A 22,038-nucleotide genomic window follows, 5' to 3' on the forward strand; every position below is an offset into this window, starting at 1 on the left:
TGTGGCGCAGGAATCTGCACTCGCTGAAAAACAGGGCAATTACTTGGAAGGAGTGAGCCGGGGGAATAGGCCTCATCCAGAGAGTAGGTGTGGCGTGTACTCAAAGTTTGTCTTTAAATACAAGTGGGGTGGAGGGTGGGGGTGGGTGGGGAGACATGTTATGGGGAGAGATGTGGGGCACACTCTAAAAACTTCCTCTCTGAAAGTAAATCAAAAGTTCAGCTGAAAATAAAGTGAGAAGAGAAAAAGAGAAAAGCCTTGCAGCATCATTACATCATGGAAAATGGAAATGTGTGTGTGTGTGTGTGCGTGCATGCATGCATGCATGCATGTGTGTGTGTGTGTGTGTGTGTGTGTGTGAGGAAGCAGGAGATGGCCGCTCTCCAGTGGGGATTGCTTTGTTGTCTTTGTTTAGGTTGTAGATCGACAGACTCATGGGAGGGAGAGCGGGGTTTCATTGGGTGTTTGTGGCTGTGTGTGTGTGTGTGTGTGTGTGTGTGTAAGTTAGAGGAAGTGCTCACGAGGAAGTTTTTTATTACAGACCCAAACCCCCACCCCACCACACCTATCCTCCATTCATCGTCGTACCTTTTTAAGGAAGCTTCCATGGATGCGTCTCCCTTTGGAAGGGTTTGCCCGTGGGGAAGCCTCCAACATGGAGGCGTCATCAGGGATACCAGTCCCTGAGGGAACGGAAGAACCTGCTGTACCGGCTGGTTGAAAGAAGAAGCTGCGTTTGATAATGTTACTTTGGGTGTGTGCATGCATCTCATTTGGACTTCCTCCATAGCTTGAGGGTGTTAGCCACTGAGGAAGTCAGAGTGGAGCTTGCCTTTGACTAGCTGCAGCTACTGGATGTGTAACTACAGGTATACCTACTGCTAAATCTCTCAGCTCTGGGAAAAGCTGATCTGACTTCCAGCCTGGGTCCTCGCTCATCACACCACTCTTTCGTCTTTTCATCTTTATCCCATCTTTATGAGACACTTGACAGGACAAAGATATGGTACTTTCTCTTAGATAAGGTATAGTATTTTACAAGAAAACAATTTATTCCAACAACCACACTTCAGTCATTTTGAGAAATTCTACAGATAGTGTTCCTTTGCGGGATATATCCTGGTAGTTTGGAGGTTGGAGGAAAACGCACTTGATTCGCCTAACTAAGACGGCTGAAGTCTGATGGTGTGTGTCCAATGTCAGCGTCATTTCCCCCACTTCCTATTCATCGAGTCGCCCGCTCCTCATTTGCATAAAGTTTAATCCAGCCAACTTTATGCAAATGAGGAGCGGCCAGCTCGGCTTGCTGTCTCTCAAAATCTGACGAAAATCTTTTAAACTGACCTTTGTTGATCTGAAATGAAGACAGATTCAGCAACTGCACGGCCTATTTATCGCTTAAAATGTTTTCAGAAACACGTTTCGGTGAACTATTTTCGTAAAATACGAGATTGTATTCCGAACGGGCCGCCATTATGGCCAGTTTCGAAATCCGGGAGCAGCCAGCCCCACGTGACGCGTTCGTCCAATCAGCTGCAGCCATCGCGGTTGTAGGAGGGTGGAGCCTGTCTTCTTTGCCCGTCAGTGGTCCGTGAAGAGAAACTGGGGGCGAGCCCACTAGCGTGCGATGCTGGGAAGCGGGGCGATCCCATCCGTGAAAACAACGCCTATATGGACACCCACCATTAGAAGTTGAATCATTGCCAAATTGAAATTTTTTTATTTGAACATGGACATTTCCATGACAACTGGGAAAACTCTATCTGCTGATGAAGAGCAGGTGATATGATCATAGAGCTTTATTGACCTTGTAGTGAGATTGTTCCATTATTAAATACCAGAACACACATTTTGACATGGCTGCACCTGCAGTCACAGCAATATTTCCCCTGTCTGAAGAATGTGTCCTCCACATGAATACATGGAAGTCCACTTACGTTTCTCCAGGAGACATCTATAGCTGGAGAATTCAGGTTTCAGTGTGCACACATACAAGGAATTAGACTGCGTCTCTTTGTGGCTCTCAATGTAGATACACAGGACTAGACAACATGGCAAGCAAGGTAGAAAGCTGGCTGTGGATTTACTGATAGACACAAGCACAACTTGCACTCACAGTGCAGCGCTGAAAGCCTCCAGAGAACCTTTGTGTTCCTGTATCTAACTTATCTCCCTGTTCTCTCACTGTTGTATCCACTAACATAAAGAAGGGGGAAGTGCTAGACGCAGTCAATTGCATCACTGGCCTTTCCTTCCCAATCACTGCTTTTGCATTGACTGAAATTACATATCTGCTAACCTAACTGCCCCCCATTCAGACACCCTTTTGACTGTAATAAATTGCCTGGTGAATCGCAGCTTCATAAATGGCTCTTAAATGGAGATCAGGTGTTAGTCTGATGATGTTTTAATTGTAACTTGCGGAATGTATTAGCTGTGACCTACAGGCTTTTTGTGGCAGCTTCCATTCAATATGTATGTGCGTTCAGACACCTTGGGTTTAGAAAGGTTAATTAACCTCTGGTGGTAGACCTTTCCTTTGCACTTCACTTGGTCTATGTCCTGATAGTGCCATTAACCTGCGCCCTAGCCTCTTCACCTCCTCTATCATTACCCACGTAAAACCCATTAAAACGTCCTATTGATATTTTTTTTTTCCACATACGACTCCTACATTTTCTGTAGAGCTTTGTAACATTTTTCATATTGCCCATACATAGCATCAGCATTCTATGACGTGTAGCAGTGTGGTCGGCACAAGGGTTTAGTGAAGCAAAGTCAATTACATTAGTTAGGGAATTATTACATTTAAAGTACTAAACAAGATATGAATAAAACACATTAAATGGGGTTAAGGTTATTAAACTGAGGGGTGTGTTTGGACGGCTGTGGCTCAGGTGGCAGAGCTGTCGCCTACCAATCGGAAGGTTGGTGGTTCGATCCTTGGCCTTGCAGTTCCATGTCGAAGTGTATTTGGGTAAGACACTGAACCCTGAATTGCTCCCGATTCTGCGCCATCAGAGTGTAAATGTTTATCTGATGAGCAGGTGGCACCTTGTATGGCAGCCTCAGCCACAGTGTCTGAATGTGTGTGAATGCTTAATGGTTCCTGTACTACGTTAAAACGCTTTGAGTAGTTGTTAAAGGTCCAGTGTGTAACGTGTTTAGTTGTTTATTATCAAAATCTGTGTTGCCCGTTCACAAACTTGTCCTTTTTCATGAATATTTACCACCACCATAATTTCCAAGTATTCCTTTTGGCTTGAAATTTTACATTTACATTGCATTCGCATGAACTGGGGTAGACGCTCCATATTCATGCTCCATCTTGAAATACGTTAGCCGGTAAGGAACATACAGGACATACTGCTCTGCCTTTCGTGTTTTCTCTGTCACATGATACACTCACAGCTGCTGCTAATGCTGCTAATGGGTATCGTAGCTTCCCGGCCCCGGCAAGTTTGAAGAAGGAAAGTTTGGAGGACCACACATCCAAATTTCAGTGGCCAGGTTGGCTCGGTGGGTGGAGCAGGCGCACATGTACTGGGGGGTTTGTGCCTCGACGCAGAGGTCCAGGTTCGGGTCCGACCTAGATGGGAGAAATTCCTACACATTGGACCTTTAAGACTGAAAAAGCGCTGTAAAAATACAGTCTACATGTGAAAAATAATACTGGAGTACATTTGAACGCTGGTTGCAAATAGGTGCTGTCAGTGTACTCTGGTTCCACACCTCCCATATCTCAGCAATGCCAATTATATATATTAAATAGGATTGCTGATGTTTTGAAACGGCTATCAGGTTCTTGGGATATAATTTAAGATATAGCAGTTGCAAAACAAGGGAGAAAAGGAGTCACATGTTCTACCAATTCTTTTGCACATGCAAAATTCCGCACTGTTTAAAACTGTGTTTGAACGAACGTGTTTTAAGGCATTTCTATGCAGGAGCACCAAATATGGGGAGGAGGCAATGCAAATGTCTACTGCAGAAACTGGTTCATCACTGCTGATTGCCCGCTGTGACACAGGCCAGTGTGTCTGTGATTGAAGGTCTGGAAGAAGTACAAGCGTAGAAGCTGCAGCGTGGCAACTTTTATCATCCAGGTGGTGGTGGACGCTTGCTGTTTCCTCCTCACATACAGCCCTGCTGCAGAAAGAAGAGTGCGTGCTTATTGTTCTGAATTATGTTGACTGCTTTCATCAACCAATATTTCCCACTTACACTTTCTTTTGATGCTCCATTGCTTTTCCAGATGTGCGAAAGACACACGTCTGAAACAGCCCAGCATGAGGTCTTCATTAGCAGTATACACTCAACTCTGGCTGTGGCCGTTTGCAACAGTAAAGAAAACCTGCGCTGTTGCCAGAGACACATGTTTTGGTTCGGATGGGTAAACTGTTGTTTGTCATGAAGTAGCAATTTGTTATGTATGTACTGTATGAATGACACAATCGTGATGTTAATGTGGAAATGATCTTGGCCATTCTAAACTCCACAGCAGGTAGGTAGCACAGCCATCCACTTCTAAACTGTGTTCTCTTTCTCTCTCGCTGTTTGCATGTGTCACAAACAACGGAGCACAATAAGCAGGGACTCTGCTTTGCTGTTTGCTCGGTTGCCACAGCAACAGCGTAGATTAACACTTCACGCATTCACCAGATTAACAAAGTAAAAGCTCCCATAAACAGCTACTTAGAGCAGCAGTGCATCACTTGTGATGTGCAGGTGTTAAAGCAGGAATGTTTTCCTGCAATCAGCCTCTGGAGGGGATGGGGGGGGGCATGGAAGCATGGTTCCCCTGTCAAGTAGATATACTTTTGTCTCTCTGTCAGTGAACATTTTAGCTTTAAAGCTGCACTAATCAATATTTGTATGACTCACAGACATCTCTCCTATACGGAGCTTTTCAGCCTCTTATCTACCAGGCTTCCAGCAGCAGCTCGGATCAGTTGAGTTCTACTGCAATTCAATCTAAAATGATAACAGCGCCACATACAAACCTCATGCAACATTAGCTACTACTAGTCCTAGCCATTTTAGCTGCCAAAAGCTTGATAACTTACAATTTCGTAGGCAACAATAACAACAACAACTCCATAAGTCAACTCAAGCGACTGAGCGAGCAGAGAGACAGTCCGAGATTAGGAACTTCCCGCAGAGCCGGAAACATTGCAAGCTCGCAGACCATGGGACTCATGAGTCCTCGAGTCAGTCAGTCAGTCAGTCGCGAGAATCCGACTGTTGTCATGAGTGGATCTGTAGAGCGAGTGAATTCTCTCCTCGAGTCAGTGTGAAAAGCAAATCCACAACAAAAGCCATTCTTTCACTCCTGAAATAACATACAATGTTCGGCCTGTAGCCTAGGCCTACTGTAGGTTTTGGTGTATAAATGTAGTATACTAAAATGCAATTAGGTCGAGTAGACAGTCCGAAACATTGCAAGCTCGGTAGACCATGGGACTCATGAGCTCTAGAGTCCTCGAGTCAGTCGAATCAGCCGGCTACGTTGTCGTGAGTGGATCTGTAGCAGACGAGCGAGTATAGTTTCTCCCTCGAGTCAGGGTGAAAAGCAAATCCACAACAAAAGCCATTCTTTCACTTCTGAAATAACATGCTTATAGGTTATAGGTTTGGTGTATAGATGTAGCAAATCAAAAAAAAATTAATGTATTCACTGCGGGCATTTCTCCGTTCCTGTTTCTATGTCTACAGTGAAAGCCTATATATCAGATCTGAAATGGTGAGTCTGCACCGAGTGAACTTCCTACAACGTTAATGGTTAGAGACAATGGGCTAGGACTGAGTTTCCTTGGTGATTTAGCAATACTGACTCAAGTGACTCGCACAACCCAGATCAGTTTAGTGAGTGACTCAGAATAACCCAAATCCTTAAAAGGAATCGAGATTGCCAGGCCTAGTTCATAATGCAGCATTAAAGATTCTTCTTTATTATGATAAAGTATTGAAGCAGCCCATGACAGGTCCAAGTGGACGTTGACCAGGCCGGGAGCCGAGTAGGAACATTTCATTTCCTTCAGGCCTGTTCATAGATTTACATCCACAATGTTTTTAGGTTAGCTTGGACCCATTATGACATAATCCACCCGGTTTACCTTCTATTCAATATACGTATAACCATGAGAATTACAGGGCTTCTGATTCATGAATGCATTCCCTTTTTCTCACAGTGCATATACAAATACACATGCATTCACGAGATCGCTCTCTCGTCCGCTCACACCGCATTGCCCGTCACTTCCTGCCTCTCTTCGGCAGCATCTCCCGTGACTTCCTGTCTTTTTCCCGTCACTTCCTGTCTCTCTCCAGCAGCATCTCCCGCCACTTCCTCTCCCTCTCCATCAGCGTCTCCCGTCACTTCCTCTCTTTCTTCAGCAGCATCTCCTGTCACATCCTCTCTCTCTCTCTCTCTCTCTCTCTCCTGTCACTTCCTCTCTCTCTCTTCTGTCACTTCCTGTCGCTCTTCAGCAGCATCTCCCGTCACTTCCTCTCTCTCTCTCCTGTCACTTCCTGTCTCTCTTCAGCAGCATCCTTAGAAGAAGCTCAATGGTCATGGAAGATGAGCTGGTGTGATTATTTTAAAATTTTTATTAAAAACTGACACAAATTCACGTGGAACTTTGAAATGAATAAAGAACACAATAGGCCTAATCACTGTGATGACGCGCTAACAAAAAGACAGCTGGCCGTTGATTTAAATTGTGGCGATATGTGAAATCAGCTAACTTGTTCACCAACATGTCACCGCCGGTCAGACTGACCAACGTTGGCCAAAGTGTTGACATATGAAAGCATCAAACATGCATTTTAGATGAAGGAGATGAGAGTAGATCTAGTTGTTCCTAACCTCCGTTTGCCCAGCGCCGTTAAATTCTATGTACAGGACGCAGGAGGTTTTAGTCGGAAGTTATTGTTAAAGGACAAATCCGGCGCAAAATGAATCTAGGGGTTAATAACACGTGTGTACCGAGTCGACCGTTCTCTGGGATATGTATTCATGCTAATCGAATGTGACCAGTTTTAGTGCAAACTAACTTGGGGCAGAGGGTAAAGTAAAAAAGAAATAGCTATTTCTATACCACTAACAAGGCTCAAAATAGCACCACACTTCCACGGTAGCATAATGAGGATCCCTACATGTAAACCAAAGCATTGAGAACTTTGTAAGTGTACAGACAGTTTATTAAAAAGATAGTTAATAAAGACAGTAGGCCTACCGTTAACGTATACATACGGGCGGCATCTTGGGAAATGCTCGACCGATCGACTCAGCACACACGTGTTATTAACCCCTAGGTTCATTTTGCGCCGGATTTGTCCTTTAACAAACACTGTGATTGGCTTCATATGAAAAAAATTTGGTTACTCAAGTAACCGGGGTTACAATTCCGAAGCAAACAAGAGGCCACATTTGGGATTTTCTGTTTTCTATTTCCAATTAAAATCCTGGAGGAGGGGAGGAACATATCAAAAGAAAAGCTGTCCCAGAGATGGGTGTGGGGTTGGGGAGGGTGGAAAGGGTGGGGTTGGGGGGGGGGCGTAATTATTTTGAAGGGTATTAAGTCATCAGATTTACTTTTATCTTGATTGCATTGTGGAAGTCGTGCATAATTAATGCATGGAGATTATTAGCAAAAGATGATTAGGCAAATTACACAGGTGTCTGATGCATTTTTCATGATGAATTTTGCCAGGACAATCCTAGATTTCCATCTGTTCTGCTCCTATCAGAATGTCACTTCAGGGGAAATGAATACGACACAATAAAACGCAAATTGCAGGCTGGCAAAAAGAGACATTAAAAGTATAAACAAGACTAAAGGGTTAGTGCTGAAATAAACGTAAATAGGGAATAGTTGTTTTTAAAGACATTCTCATCATCAGCAAGCTTTTAGCAATTGGCACGTAATAAGCTGGTTCATTTTAATGGACACTGAGAATTTCATTTTTATGATTACACTGTGCAAGAAAAATGACTTTGTCCTTCACCATTATGTGTGGTCCCAGCTCATTCAGTCTTCACTGTATGTAGGCCATTACTGCAGGTATAATTAAGACTCACCTTTCATTGGGACTTTAATAGCGGAAGGTTGACAAAGCCCAGTATTATTCCCCTGCACTGTTTATCACTCCCTAAGCACGGCCTTCTCTGCTCTCTGCTTTTCATTGGAAGCATTTCTATTAAACGCCGATACTCATGCTTAGACCTTCACTTTAACTGAGCGGCCTTTCAATTACCTTTCTTAAAAGCAGCCATACAATGAATGGCTCTGACCTAGGTTTTGACTTGTAATTACACTTTGACACATTCTGAATAGTTTTCCACATTTTAATAAACACAATTTCAATGCAATGAGGCAAATTAGATACTTAGCAAAGCACTTCCACTTTGTACAAGTTTAATCACTGCAATCATTCTGCTAATCAAGCTATATGTGGTGATCATGGCAACCAAAGAAAAGTGAGAACTTTCCAGCTTATTACTTCCTTTCCAATGATCAAACCTCATCAGCTCCTGCATTATTGAAAGGAAAAACTCTTCTTGGCTCGGTGTGACCACCATGTCTTTTCTTCCCGCTCGCCTTCACTGGGGCTCCCCGAGGATTACTTCAAGGCCCCCTCAGATCATTAGGCTCTCAGGCGCTTGGGCTTTCACCTCTCACACCTGTGAACCTGCTTCATAAATTCCTTCTTCCTACAAGCAAATCAGCAATGCTGTTTGTGCTGCTTTCATCTCAGCCGTTTCTCTGGCTGGTGGATGTTGAGCTGCTCATTCATCTGACGACTGAACATTGTTTTTATAGTTACAATGGCTCATTGGACAGCTTAAGCATTTAGAACATATCACATATAAATATTTCTAGTTGTAAACAAGCAGAAGAAAACAAAGGGTGCAACAAGTTCTCTAAACTAAATGTGAAATCCATTGTTAGTCAGGGCCGTCCTAGTCTCCCAGAAGTGTGGACTAGCCAGAAGGTCTGGCTAGTCCACACAGCATTCCTGGATGTGAGAAAAACGTACTCTGGTTTATTGGCATTTCTTTAAACCAATCACAATCGTTTTGGGCGGAGCTAAGCTCCGGACGGAGCCACGGTGCCTCTGCAAAATAATCTTGGGAAGGAACTTGTTTTGGTGGAACATATGTACGTTCAAAAGTAGTTTTAGTCGTGCGAGAGAAAACTCAGATTGGACAGATAGTCTAGCTAGCTGTCTGGATTTACCCTGCAGAGATCTGAGGAGCAGTTAACCATAGTCCTCACAAATCCACCGGAGGTTAGAACGCCAACACAGAGAAAGAGGAAGGGGACATGGTGGACATACGGCAGAATCTCCAGGAACAATCCCGGAAATGAAATGTTGTGGATATAGACTAGGGCCTTACAAAACCACTACAAATTACTATAAAACATGATTCATATGACTTTTTCCTGATCTGCCAGCACCAGGTTAAGGGTCAGTTAGGATCAAATTTGACTTAGTTAAGGTGTGGGAGGGAAAATACTTCCATCTTTGCTCCATAATTCACACTTCCACCAGAGGCCCCTTAAAAGAAGAAGCATGTGTTGTATTGATGCATTTGAATAAAGGACTGGCGCTCTGCAGGACAGTCTCAACAGATAGATTGTTTGTGCAGTGTCAAGCTGTCACAAATTCTGGATCCTAAAAGTTGAATTGATGAAAATGTTCTTTCTTGTATGGGCAAACATAAGCTCCTGGCTTACAACAGCATTCCACTGTAACCAAACACTTTATGGTTGGCATTGCCTTCCACTCATGGCATCCTTTGCTGCTTGTAAGACTTTGTCCTGCACTCACTGTATAAGGATATAACAATTCATATTTTTATGAATGGCAGGGTCAATCCCACTCCTCTCAAATTAGCGGGACATTGGAAGACCTAGTGATTTGACAGGACAACGTTCCATCAGATTGAACTCATGCAAAGTGAACCAAGTGGGAGCAATTCACCACAACACCACAACACAATGCAGGTGAATGGGATTAAGTGTAGTGTTAAATAGTGTTCCATGCTACAAAGCTAACATATTTCAGGGTAACATGCTAATTACTAACACTTTAGTTGAATTATAGTTGAATACTATCATGTCATTTCATAAAACATAGCAGGCTCCATTGAAACTCTTATTTTTTTATGGAAGGCTCGCTGCTCACACTTGACTATAAACTTTTATTGTAGGCTCCAAACACTTTAGTATAAGTGCAATAGGATTTTGATGACTGTACTCATCACTTACAGTCTCATCTCCCTGCACTCTACACTTGAGGTCATTCAGTGAATTAGAATGTGAGGCTCTCAGGTGGAATGTGGAGTTGGGATTAATCATGCATCTGGAAGGAAAGGGGACAAACTGTCAGGACTCTTTGGCCTGCCAGGTGGCTTCCTGGCCGTCCCGGACTCCCTCCCAGTCACATTGGATAATGTTGCAATGAGGATGATGATGATGAGGAGGAGGGTGACAGATCAAGAGAAGTTTGAAGGATGGCTGAGTGGACAGACGTGTGACCTGAGAGGAGAAATTGGATTTGGCTCCTGTCTCTTGGCGTTGGCAGAGGGTGGCGACAAGCTCGGTAAACTACCCCCCTCACACACACACACACACACACACACACACACACACACACACACACACACACACACAGAGTCATGCACCTCCCCTCCACGCCATTTCCATTTCATTTTCCGCAAAGCATGAAATTAAAGCTATTTATAACCTGGCTGATAATTACATTATACTTATTCCATCACGATTAGGTTTCTGGTTTTTATGATACAATGTCACAGTTTTAATTAAAGCATCTCTGGCAGCTTGCTGGGCCAGCCTCCGTGTTTATCCCCTCCTCACACATCCTGCTGACAGCCTTTACTACGGCCTGCTGATGGACAGCAGCCTGCGATTCCACCGCTAATCTCAACTATTTTGAATTGGACACATGCCCATTTGATTGTGAGCCTTGAGGGTGGATGTGATGAAATTTGACATAGACGAATCACGTCACCTTTAAAATGTCTCAGTGTCTTTTTAATGGCTAATTACATTATCAAAGCAAAACCCAGACTGGTGGAAGTCCGCCGTCACCTTGGAGGAATTAATAATTGAATTATGAATCAAAAATCCCCCGAGGGAAGTCAAAGAAAGTTGAGATCTAATGTTAACAGTGGTACTTTGGAGAAGAAGAAAAAAAATGAACGTGAAAAATGTACCCTGTAGGTATTGTGCACCGAGACCTAACCTACTGGTAGGAAAGAAGGAGTTGGTGAATTATTTAACAGTGATATATACTCAATAATAAATAGCCGATAAATAAAATATACAAGCTTGTCTTGATTAAGGTGTGTGTATTCCCCTCCCCAGATGCCGACAGGCCTTTGATTCATGTTTCTGTGTGTGCAGTCCTCCTTCCTCCTCATATTCAACATTTCCACTTTGTGTAACACACTTGAAAAGGCATTGGTTCTTGGCTGGAGGGATGTTGTATTGAAAGGAGCCAGAGGAACGCCTTGCCTATGGCATTGGCTCAGGGCATAGTTAGAAGCCGGGACCACCCTGGATGCTCATTCATGTTTCATTGTGAAGGGAGAGACTATGAGTGTAAATGTGTCCCACTTGAGTGAATTGTGGTTATGGCAACAGAAAATTGTGGAGACCACTAATTAACACCTTGTGGATATTTCTCATTTTTTTCCCTCTGTTGATCGATTAAATCATGCAAAACACTCCTAATTATAAGACTCCCCACAGGATGATTTGTGTCTCAGAGCTGACTGCAAATGTCATGGAAGAGTGTTTGTGGCACCAGCATTGACTCTTAACTCTGCTGGAGACAGATGGGATTGAACTTTGTATTCAGCTCCTCTTCCAAACGAGCCGCCAGCCAGACCATCTAAACTAGTGTTGGAGCCATTTATCACTGTGCTGATATTGGCCTTTCAATAAAAGTTGTGTTGTGTGGCCGCTCAGTGTAGCCCACTGGAACTGATATGATAGTGGAGAGGACATGACTTCACCTAACAGCTTCAGAGGTGCCAGTCTGTAAAAGCTGTAATGAAACATGCTTCACTATTCATTAAAGATCTAACATCAACAGTGAGTTGGGAGGATCGTTAGAAAACGTCTCCTAACAACGTTTGTACCAATTTCTGGGCTTTGAAAGAAACAATGCAACCCAGAGAGAGTACATGTTTTATGAACATAATAAGACATAATGAGCACATCTGCAAAGTGACAAAATGTTCATACTAAACAGATCTGTTACAATATCTGCTCATTATATAGCAATTGTGCTTCTTAAAAACTGTATAATATATGTATATATATACAGTGGTGGGCTGTCAGGGCCATCAGGGCCTTCTCTGCTGACCCTGTCAAAATCAAAAATATATTTTTTCACAATTAAATTAATGTGTGTCTAAAAATCAATTACGTTTTCAGTACGTTACGATTATATTTCCAGAAAGAATATGGTTATTTTTTCTGAGTAGCTGGATTTTCCATGTCATCTAAACGCATCACAGCTCCGTGGACCAGCACTAGTAGCATTGCTAGCCTTTCGATGAAGCTGCCATTTCCCATTTGATTATAACTTTGACTGACGTGTGTCATCAGCCAATCAAATTTTGATGCGTAGTGACAGAACGCCCTAGGGGCCCAGCGTTGTGTCGACGCTAGCCCCCGCTGATGTCATCAACAAAGTTTTAACTTTTTAGCGGGTTGTGAGTGAACCAGGAGTGAACTATGGCCGCTGCCTTCACACCTCCTAACGATCCTGTTTCCGATCTCCTTCATGTGCCTTTTTCAAGGCGATCGTTTGGAGAGAAGAAAGAAATCATTTTAAGAGGAAGACCTACACCTAAGCTGGATGGGCTGACCAAGGCTGGCAAAGGTTTTGTGCGGCACTTCACTGAGGGTAACTACGACCGCTATGACTGGCCAGTCATAGCGGTCGTAGTTACCCTCAGTGAAGTGCCGCTTGCGCAAAATAGCTTGTTCCGCTCGGTGCTAGCTAGCACCGAGCGGAACAAGCTATTTTGCTGGCCGTGTTTGCTTCTTTAATTCCTTAATAGCTTCACCAAGGCAGCTATCAAACATCAGGCATCCGAGCGACACCTCACAACGGTGGTACATTTGAAGACCTTTGGTGAGTCCAGGGTGGATTTGCAACTGGATGAGCAGCGGAGACGAGAGACAAGCCTGCACAATGAGAGAGTGAGAAAAAACCGGGACATACTGAAGCGCCTCGTTGATTGTGTCATCTTTTTGGGACAGCAAGAATTGTCTTTCAGGGGACATGACGAGGGGAAAGGGTCCCTGAATCGAGGTAATTATTTGGAGCTATTATCTCTGCTATCAGAATATGATGCTGACTTGCGACACCACCTTGCCACGGCCACCGTTTTTACGGGAACATCTGGGAAAATTCAAAATGATCTCATAAATGCTGTTGCTGAGGTGCTAAATGATGCCATCAAAAAAGAGTTCAACAACACCAAGTTTGTCGCAGTTATGGTGGATGAGACCACAGATTTCAGCAACACTGCACAGCTGTCATTTGTACTTCGGTACGTTACTGACACCGGAGTAAAAGAGAGATTTTTAAAGTTTGAGGATGTCACAGAAAGAAAACGAGCTCATGATCTAGCAGCTTCAGTACTTGAAGTGTTGGGCAGCTACGATTGCAAAACAAAGTTAGTGGCACAGTGTTATGACGGAGCCGCTGTAATGGCATCGGGACTTAATGGCGTACAGGCGCGCGTAAAAGAAGAAATCCCTCAGGCTCTGTTTGTGCACTGTTATGCACACACATTAAATCTTGTGATGTCTCAGGGAGCATCAAAAATAAAGGACTGCAAGATTTTTTTTGCGAATCTGGGAGGATTGTCTGCATTTTTCACACGTTCTCCCAAGTGAACAAAACTGCTGGATGAGTTTTGTGAGAGGCGGCTGCCGCGGGTCTCTCAGGTGAGATGCAACTTCAACTCCAGGTTGGTGGGCACGGTCCACGACAAAAGAGCTGAGCTGGTCGAGCTTTTCCAGCACATCCTCGATCACGCGGAGGATTTTGACCGTGAAACGGTACATTGTGCATCAGGACACTTGTCACAGTTGAAAAGCTTTGAGTTCTGTTTTTTTCTCTTTGCTTTCATCGGCATTTTTGACTTTGCTGATGTGCTCTTCGGAATACTGCAAAATAAGAGCTTAGACGTGCAGTTCAGTCTGGCCAGAATTGGGGATTTTTGCCAGTCTTGAAGGTGAGCGTGGAAAATTTGATGCCATCTATGAGAGGACCGGGGAGACCGCGGGACAGCCGAGCGCAGCTAGAGGCCGAACAGACCCGCACGCGCACTACAGACAGCTACACACAGCGCTAATCGACAGCATCATCACGCAAATCAGGAATCGATTTGAGGATCACAAGCGACTACTGTTTGTTGCATTGCTGGACGCACAGCTGTTTACCAAGTTCAAGCAGACATTTCCCGAAACTGAGCTGAGGAGCCTGGATGAGAGCTACGGCGCACACTTTGACCTGGGCAGACTCAGAGCAGAGTTCAAAGTGATGTACAGCATGACAAACTTTCAGGGAAAGAGTCCAAGTGACCTACTGACATTTCTGAGGAGCACGGGGCTTGCAGTCAGCATGTCACAGCTTTATGCCCTCACATGCTTGATCGTGACAATACCAGTGTCCACCGCATCAGTTGAGCGATCTTTCTCAGCTCTCAAGCGCATCAAAACGTATTCACGGAATGCAACCGGACACACACGACTCTCTGCACTGGCATCTATTGCCATAGAGAAGGAGCTGCTCATTCATCTTAAGCAGTATGCGTGACTGCATGAGGAGGTCATTGAACGTTTCATCAGAAAGGATCGGAGGATGGATTTCATTTACAAGTAATGGGTGAGTGTTACTTCTTACTGTTTAGGAGAGATAAAGTTATTGCGGGATTTTATTTATATACATTTGTATTGCTGTTGTTTGGGTATAGATGGTGACGCTGTGTTGATGTGCCTAAAGCTGTTTAATGCACAGTGGTGTGCGTGTGTGGTGTGGTTGTTCGTGTTTTTTTTTGCGGGGTTGGAGGTCGTTACGGAAGGCCCTGACTGAAAGCCCACGGTATGTTACTGTATATATATATACATATTAGGGCTGTCAAAATAACTAAATTAATAATAACTTAATTAATCTGAGAAAAAATAACGCGTTAAAAAAAATAACGCTGATTAATCCATTCCATATTGACGTTTGACCCGGAGCCGTTCTAGCCACCATTCGACTGTAAAATGAAGGAGGAAGACGAGAATGTGCTGCCTGGATCATTCATTCGAACATTTACTAAAAATCTTCTTCCTGAATAGGGTTGGCTACCGAAATCCGGTGCTAATACGGCACAGGTGCCTTTACGACCGAATAGCAACACGGATTTTGGCGCCTCATTCTGGTGCCACTGATATGTCTGTGCTTCTCTCGGATGCTCTGAAACAGACGTTACAGGAAACAGAAACATTGCATAAACAGAAACATCGCTTAAACATCGGTTAAGGCACCGTGCAAAAATTATGTATGTATGTAATCACAGAGTATGTAATTAATTAAATCATTTTTTTTAATCGATTGACAGCCCTAATATATATATATATATATATATATATATATATATATATATATGTAAAGCTTGAATATATTAAATGAAAGTCTGAATATATTGAATGAACCATGAATATATTGAATCAAAGTCTGAATATATTGAATTAACCTTGAATATATTGAATGAAAGTCTGAATATATTGAATGAAAGTCTTGAATATATTGAATGAACCTCGAATACATTGAATTAACCTTGAATATATTGAATGAACGTCAGAAAATATTATTTATTATATTATATATAATGAATGTCTGAATATATTGAATGAAAGTTGAAATGGAATCTGACGTCATTGTCTGCCGCCATCTTGTGTTTTCGTTGTGATTAATCCTAACCAAAGTGTGATACTATGAACGAATCAGCAAGAAATCTAGCGTCAGCAAGTTTGAGCAATGAAGAGATTATTAACACACTGGCGAATGCATGTACGGGCCAAAACACTGGTAGCGGTAACTGTATCTAGTACCGTTCTCCCAATGAAGAAGTTTATCAACTTTTTCATTGAGGAAGACCGAATGAAAGAAACCTCTTTGGTCAGGCAGGTCCCTTTCATCAGGCTCACTCAACATGCCTTTCATTCAGTATATTCAAGGTTAATTCAATATATTCAGACTTTTATTCCATATATTCAAACTTTCATTCCATATATTCAGACTTTCATTCAATATATTCAAACTTTACATACATATATATATATATATATATATATATATATATATATATATATATATATATATATATATATATATATATATATATATAGTTAAAGGTGCCGTAGGTAGAATTGCGAAGATCCAGGACATAGCCAAAAAATTTTAACATTGACAACTCCTAAGCCCCTCCCCCCACAAAGGAGAATGAATGTGTGTGCATGAGCAGTGATTGACACACAGTTAGACACCCCCCTTGGCCCTGATTGGTGCATCTGAACAGGGAGCTGTGGATGTTTGTAAATCACACTACAGGCTGTAGGTGGTGCCAGAGGAGCCGGATTTTTTTTTTAAATTACCTGATTCATGTAGTTCTACTCGAACATAGGGTCAGTTTCAGCAAATATGACAGAAAGTTACTTTTATAAGTCTTACCTACTGCACCTTTAAAGTTATACAACTTGAACAATAAAACCGATCATTTATCAGTGTCATGTTATCAGTATTCATTTATCGTGTCGTGTTTATCAGAGTTAAAAGAAAAGATTCCTATGAGCATTTTCTGCTCTGCCTTCTCTGTGTTAAAGGTTTGGTTAGATCAAACTACTTGGTTCATTTTTAAGGACAGCTTGTCTTCATGCTTGACAGTTGGTTGGAGACACGATCCATGAGTTATGCTCCATTTCCACTGCATGGTACACCACGGCTCTAGTCAACTCCACTCATTCTGTTTTGGCAGACTCGGTCTGTTACATGGGAGTTGGCAGACTGCCATCTACCAAGTACATTCTGCGCCTGTATGAAAGAAAATCTATTCGCCTTCAAAAAGGAAACCAAATATAAAAACCTTTGCTATGATACACACATACGTTTGCCTGATTCAGCCAGAGGCAGCACAGAGCCTATGGTCCCTCTGCTTCACTACCCCAAGGATGACAGCGGACACTTAGAGATGGTTGACCAGACTGTCGCTCTCCCAGGCTGTCATCTGTTCTCTTGGCAAATAAGTCTCCCTGCGGTGGGAGTGAAGGTAACGAACAGCCCGGTGCGGCTTGCTGGCTAGTTAGCTAGCTTGCTAATTCCACCCAACATGCTTTAGGACATTTTGTAATGTGTATGATGATCTTTTAAAAGTTTGTTGAAATAGATCTCATTGTATGTTTGCTTACTGTGCACAACAAGATATTCCAATAGTTGCAACCTTTTTAGAAGGAACATTTGGAACACAGGACTTTTAAGTGGGGGAGAGGAGTTCATGTCCCTGAAGAAGTTAAGGGATAAACACTTCCACCCAGGAACCGGGTGTCCGTTTACCGGGAGTACTACTTAAGGGGACCGCAGTTTTAACCCCAACCACAATCTTTTCTTCTAATCTTAACTACTCGTTTTGGTGTCTAAACCTAACTGTCACGTCACCACGTGACAGTCACCTTTTTGTGGCTAAACTTTCTGAAACTGTCACAACCGCTGTCACGGCCGTCCCCTAACGGTAACCGCTCCCCGGCTTACGGTCTCCGTTTGTCGGCTAAACTTAACTGAAACAACCGCTTCACTTAACTGACACGTGTTCAGTCGGCTAAACTTAACTGTCTCATGACCGGTTGCTGTCAAGTAATTTGGTTCGATATCATACTAACCCGTTGATGAGAATGCGTTGGTATGGTAGGTGTGTGTCTTCTGCACTTAAATGGTAAATTTAAAGAACACCGTAGCTACACATACACAATTTTTTATAGAGCATATTCTTTTACCAACAATTGCAATTACTGACCTGTTGATTTGCTATTTAAACATTTAAACAACTTAAGTTTTCAACAAAGCATATTCAGTCAAATTGAGACAGTAATCCTGTGGGAGTCAATCTCAGACTTTGACATTGGAGACTACTGTTTGCTTCCTGTTAATGTTGGTTTCTTTGAACATGACCACGGCCATTCCTTACCTGTCTAGTACTTATTTCAACCCAATCCATGATCCCCCCCTCCCCCTCCCCCTCCGTATGAACAAGTTTGTGCCTAAACCCAACCAAACTTGACCATACCTGTGTAAGATCCAAAACGGTTTTGTGTTACAACGGGGTCAGCCCAATGGTCCCACAGCCCTATGTTGAAAAAAGGAAAAAAGGAAATGTGGGAACATAGGGCCTAATTTTGGAAAAAAAATCTTAGAAATGTGGGCACTGTGAGAACATAGGGCCTAATTTTGAAAACAATCTTAGAAATGTGGAAACATAGGACTGTGGGAACATAGGCACGCTCCCTTTGCAACAGTGATTCTGAACGGCCCTGCTACTGTAGCATCACATCAGAAAATGCTCATATGTGTCGCCACTGCTACAGTCTAAGATGTGGTTGTAGATGGTTGAACTTGTACTGTATCTTTATATTTTTTCACACAATAATCATTGTGAACTGAATTAAATGAAATCACCATCCAGTTGCAATCAAATGACATTTGACCTTAACATACCGAGGTCATGATTCTAAATCATAGAGAGAAAAATAATGAGTTTAATAAATTGTGAATGTTTAGTTGAGATTGTGGTCTTGGTAGAAAGTCCAGTGCTCAACAAACTTTAATTTACATCCTGGACTTGGACTTGAGTCCAACTCAAGTCGCTATTCTCTGGACTCGTGACTTGACTCTGACTCAAACTGAGGAAATGGTGACTTGACTCGACTCTGACTATTCTTTGGTGACTCAGACTTGGACTCGAACACTGGGGACTCCAGACTTGACTCAGACTCAACAGCTGGTGACTCGACTACAACACCCCCATAACAGGACTGAGCCTCCTCTATGCTTCACTATGGGGATGGTGTTCCATTGGTCATAACAGTCACACTTTAGACTCATCACTCCATTAAATTGTCTCCAAGAACTCCAAAAACCCTGAGACCAAATGTTGCCTCCTGTACTGTACAGAACTACAATCAACTTTAGGGGAATATTTAGAGTAAGTGATAGACCTAAAGTCCTTTGTTTTTGAACTTCAGGATGCTTTCATGCCCTCAGCTGTCCTCTATAGACTCTGTGTCTGCTCATAACTATGCTGGTCACACCTCCAGCTGAGGAGAAAGCAAACTAAAGGGTAAATGTAAGTGTAAATAGTACACATGGCCTTTAAAACAATGTTAAGGTGAGAGTGGTGGTGCTTCTCAAGACCAGGACACTAAAGGTTGCACACTTCTCTGTTGGCAGAGCGCTCATAGTTCTGACAGTCCCTCAACACACCACTCTCCCAGTGGCAAAGCAAAACACCACCAACGGTTTGGGAAGTGCTCTGTCTGACCTTTTCTCATCTGCTCTGATGTGTGTGTTTCTGTGTGTGTGCCGTGTGTGTGCGCCGCATGTGTGTGTGTGTGTGTGTGTGTGTGTGTGTGTGTGTGTTGGTGATGTTGATTGTTGGCTGTGGGTCATAAGTACAGGTTTAAGGATGCATGGCCCTCTGAGGTGAGGCTTTGTTGGCAATGTTTTCTTGTGTCGACATGGGGGGGTTAATTACCAACAATAGCACGCTTGACCTTCTCACAAGTCTGCGTGTGAAATGCTGGAGATCTCTGCAAAGGACTGTAGTGGTAGATCCATGTCTCATCACCTGCCCCTCCTTTGCAGTAATAGGTGCCCAGACTGAAAACAGCACTGCCTTTAAAAAAGTAGTATCTACGTTAGTGTGGAAATAGTCTATATATATATATGACGTTCCACTTCCGGGATTGCTCCGGTGCCGCATGTCCGTCCCCTTCCTCTTTCTTTGTGTTGGCGTTCTAAACTCCGGTGGATTTCTGAGGACTATGGTTAACTTCTCCTCAGATCTCTGCAGGGTAAATCCAGACAGCTAGCTAGACTATCTGTCCAATCTGAGTTTTCTGTTGCATGACTAACCGGCAATTTCCACTGGATGCGGAACGTCTGCGGAACGTCTCCGGAATGTCGATGGAGTCATTAGGTTTCCATTAAAGTCAAAGTGTGTATTTCCACTGACTGCAGAACGTCTGCGTCCCTACTCCGTCCCAGTTCCGTCAGTCCGCAGCCCTCTGGAGCAGATACGCAGAGCTTCTATTTTTGACGGATGACGGAGAGCTTCGCAGCAATTCAGCACAATTCAGATTGTGCGGGACAGGAAGTCGAGCACAGAAACAAAATAAAACACCCGGTTACTTTTCAAAATAAAATACACCGTGCTCACGGCAGATCATATTTCCCTGCACTACACCTTGAAAACACAGCACAGAGTTGTTTCCCCTCTACTCCTCTGGATTGAAACAAACTGTTGTTGGTTTTGTGGTTCTGTTTATAGAAACTACATCCTGTTATATCGCGCGAACATACATGAATTCGCGAGATGTTGTGGTCGGCTGGCCGCAGCCGTTACGCAACAAATCCGGACCTGGTGGGTATTGACAGACGGCGGAGCACGCAGCCGTTCCGCAGTGGAGCCGGTCCGCAGACGTTCCGCATCCTGTGGAAATCCACGGTAAAACAACTTTCAAACGTACACATGTTCCACCAAAACAAGTTTCTTCCTGACGCTATTTAGCAGAGGCACTGTGGCTCTGTGCGTGGCTCCGTGCGCTTAGTTCCGCCCAAGACGATTGTGATTGTTCTTTTTTTTGTTTTGTTTTTTGAATATTTAATTATGCAAAGGAGGCATTGGGAGCATCAGTGCATTATATGGGTTGTGTAAAGAGTTCCTGTAGGAGACAAAATCATAGAACAAGCCCTTGGGTGAACTGAGTCTGTCCAACTTATGATTGGTTTAAAGAAATGCCAATAAACCAGAGCACGTTTTTCCAATCCCGGAATGCTGTGTGGACTAGACAGACCTTCCTCCTCAGCACTGTGAAGGAAGGTCTGACAATAGGAGACTAGTGTGGACATGTTGCTACAGGTACTAGTGCGAAGCTGAAATACAATACAGGAAATCCTATTTGAGTAAAACTTGGATCAGTTTGGATCACCAAATCACTGCCCAATGGTTTTCAACACTGGGGCAGGATTCTGTAACTTTAGAAAATGAGCATATAACAATCATGACAATATACAGACAAATACTTCAGGGAGGGAGAGGGGGCCTTTACCACAAGGCCCACAGGTAACTAACAGTCACATCAGTGCTCAAATATATAAATTTTCAGAGCAAAATCAGGTAATTCCAAGTGGACAGCTGCAGTCAGTGGATGTGTTCTCTGAGACAAAGTCAATTTTGGTGTAGCCTTTTAATCACTGCCACAACTTAAAGAAAGGAATTTAAATTAGTTCAGTAAGTAGTTAAAAAGCTGGTTCATGAGAAAAATCAGGAGTTTTGTAGGCAGGATAAGGAATATAAAGAATTGTGGCAGAAAAATGCCAACAAGCATGCATAAGATGGACGGAGCTGTAAGGTAAGTTGACTTACCGAAATAATAAGATTAAGAGTCTACAGCCATGCTCGTTGCTCTGTGAGGATGCACCATTTATAGTTTCCACAAGGGTGTGAGGGTCCGCGTGCTTATACATCTGCCCATGTTCATGACAACATGGCCCTTCCACCTGCAGCCCAAAATGTTGAATTAGTATGTTGGTTGTACGGGCTGCCTATACAGACACTCAATGTTGTTTAAACAGAACCACGTGCATGTCTGTTTTGGGACTATATCTCGTCTTTAGGCACAGTGGTAGCTAAGTCAGCATGCAAACACCCTTGCTATGGCATTG

This window comes from Sander lucioperca, chromosome 20 (assembly GCF_008315115.2).
Source record: "Sander lucioperca isolate FBNREF2018 chromosome 20, SLUC_FBN_1.2, whole genome shotgun sequence".
In the NCBI taxonomy this organism is placed as follows: domain Eukaryota; kingdom Metazoa; phylum Chordata; class Actinopteri; order Perciformes; family Percidae; genus Sander; species Sander lucioperca.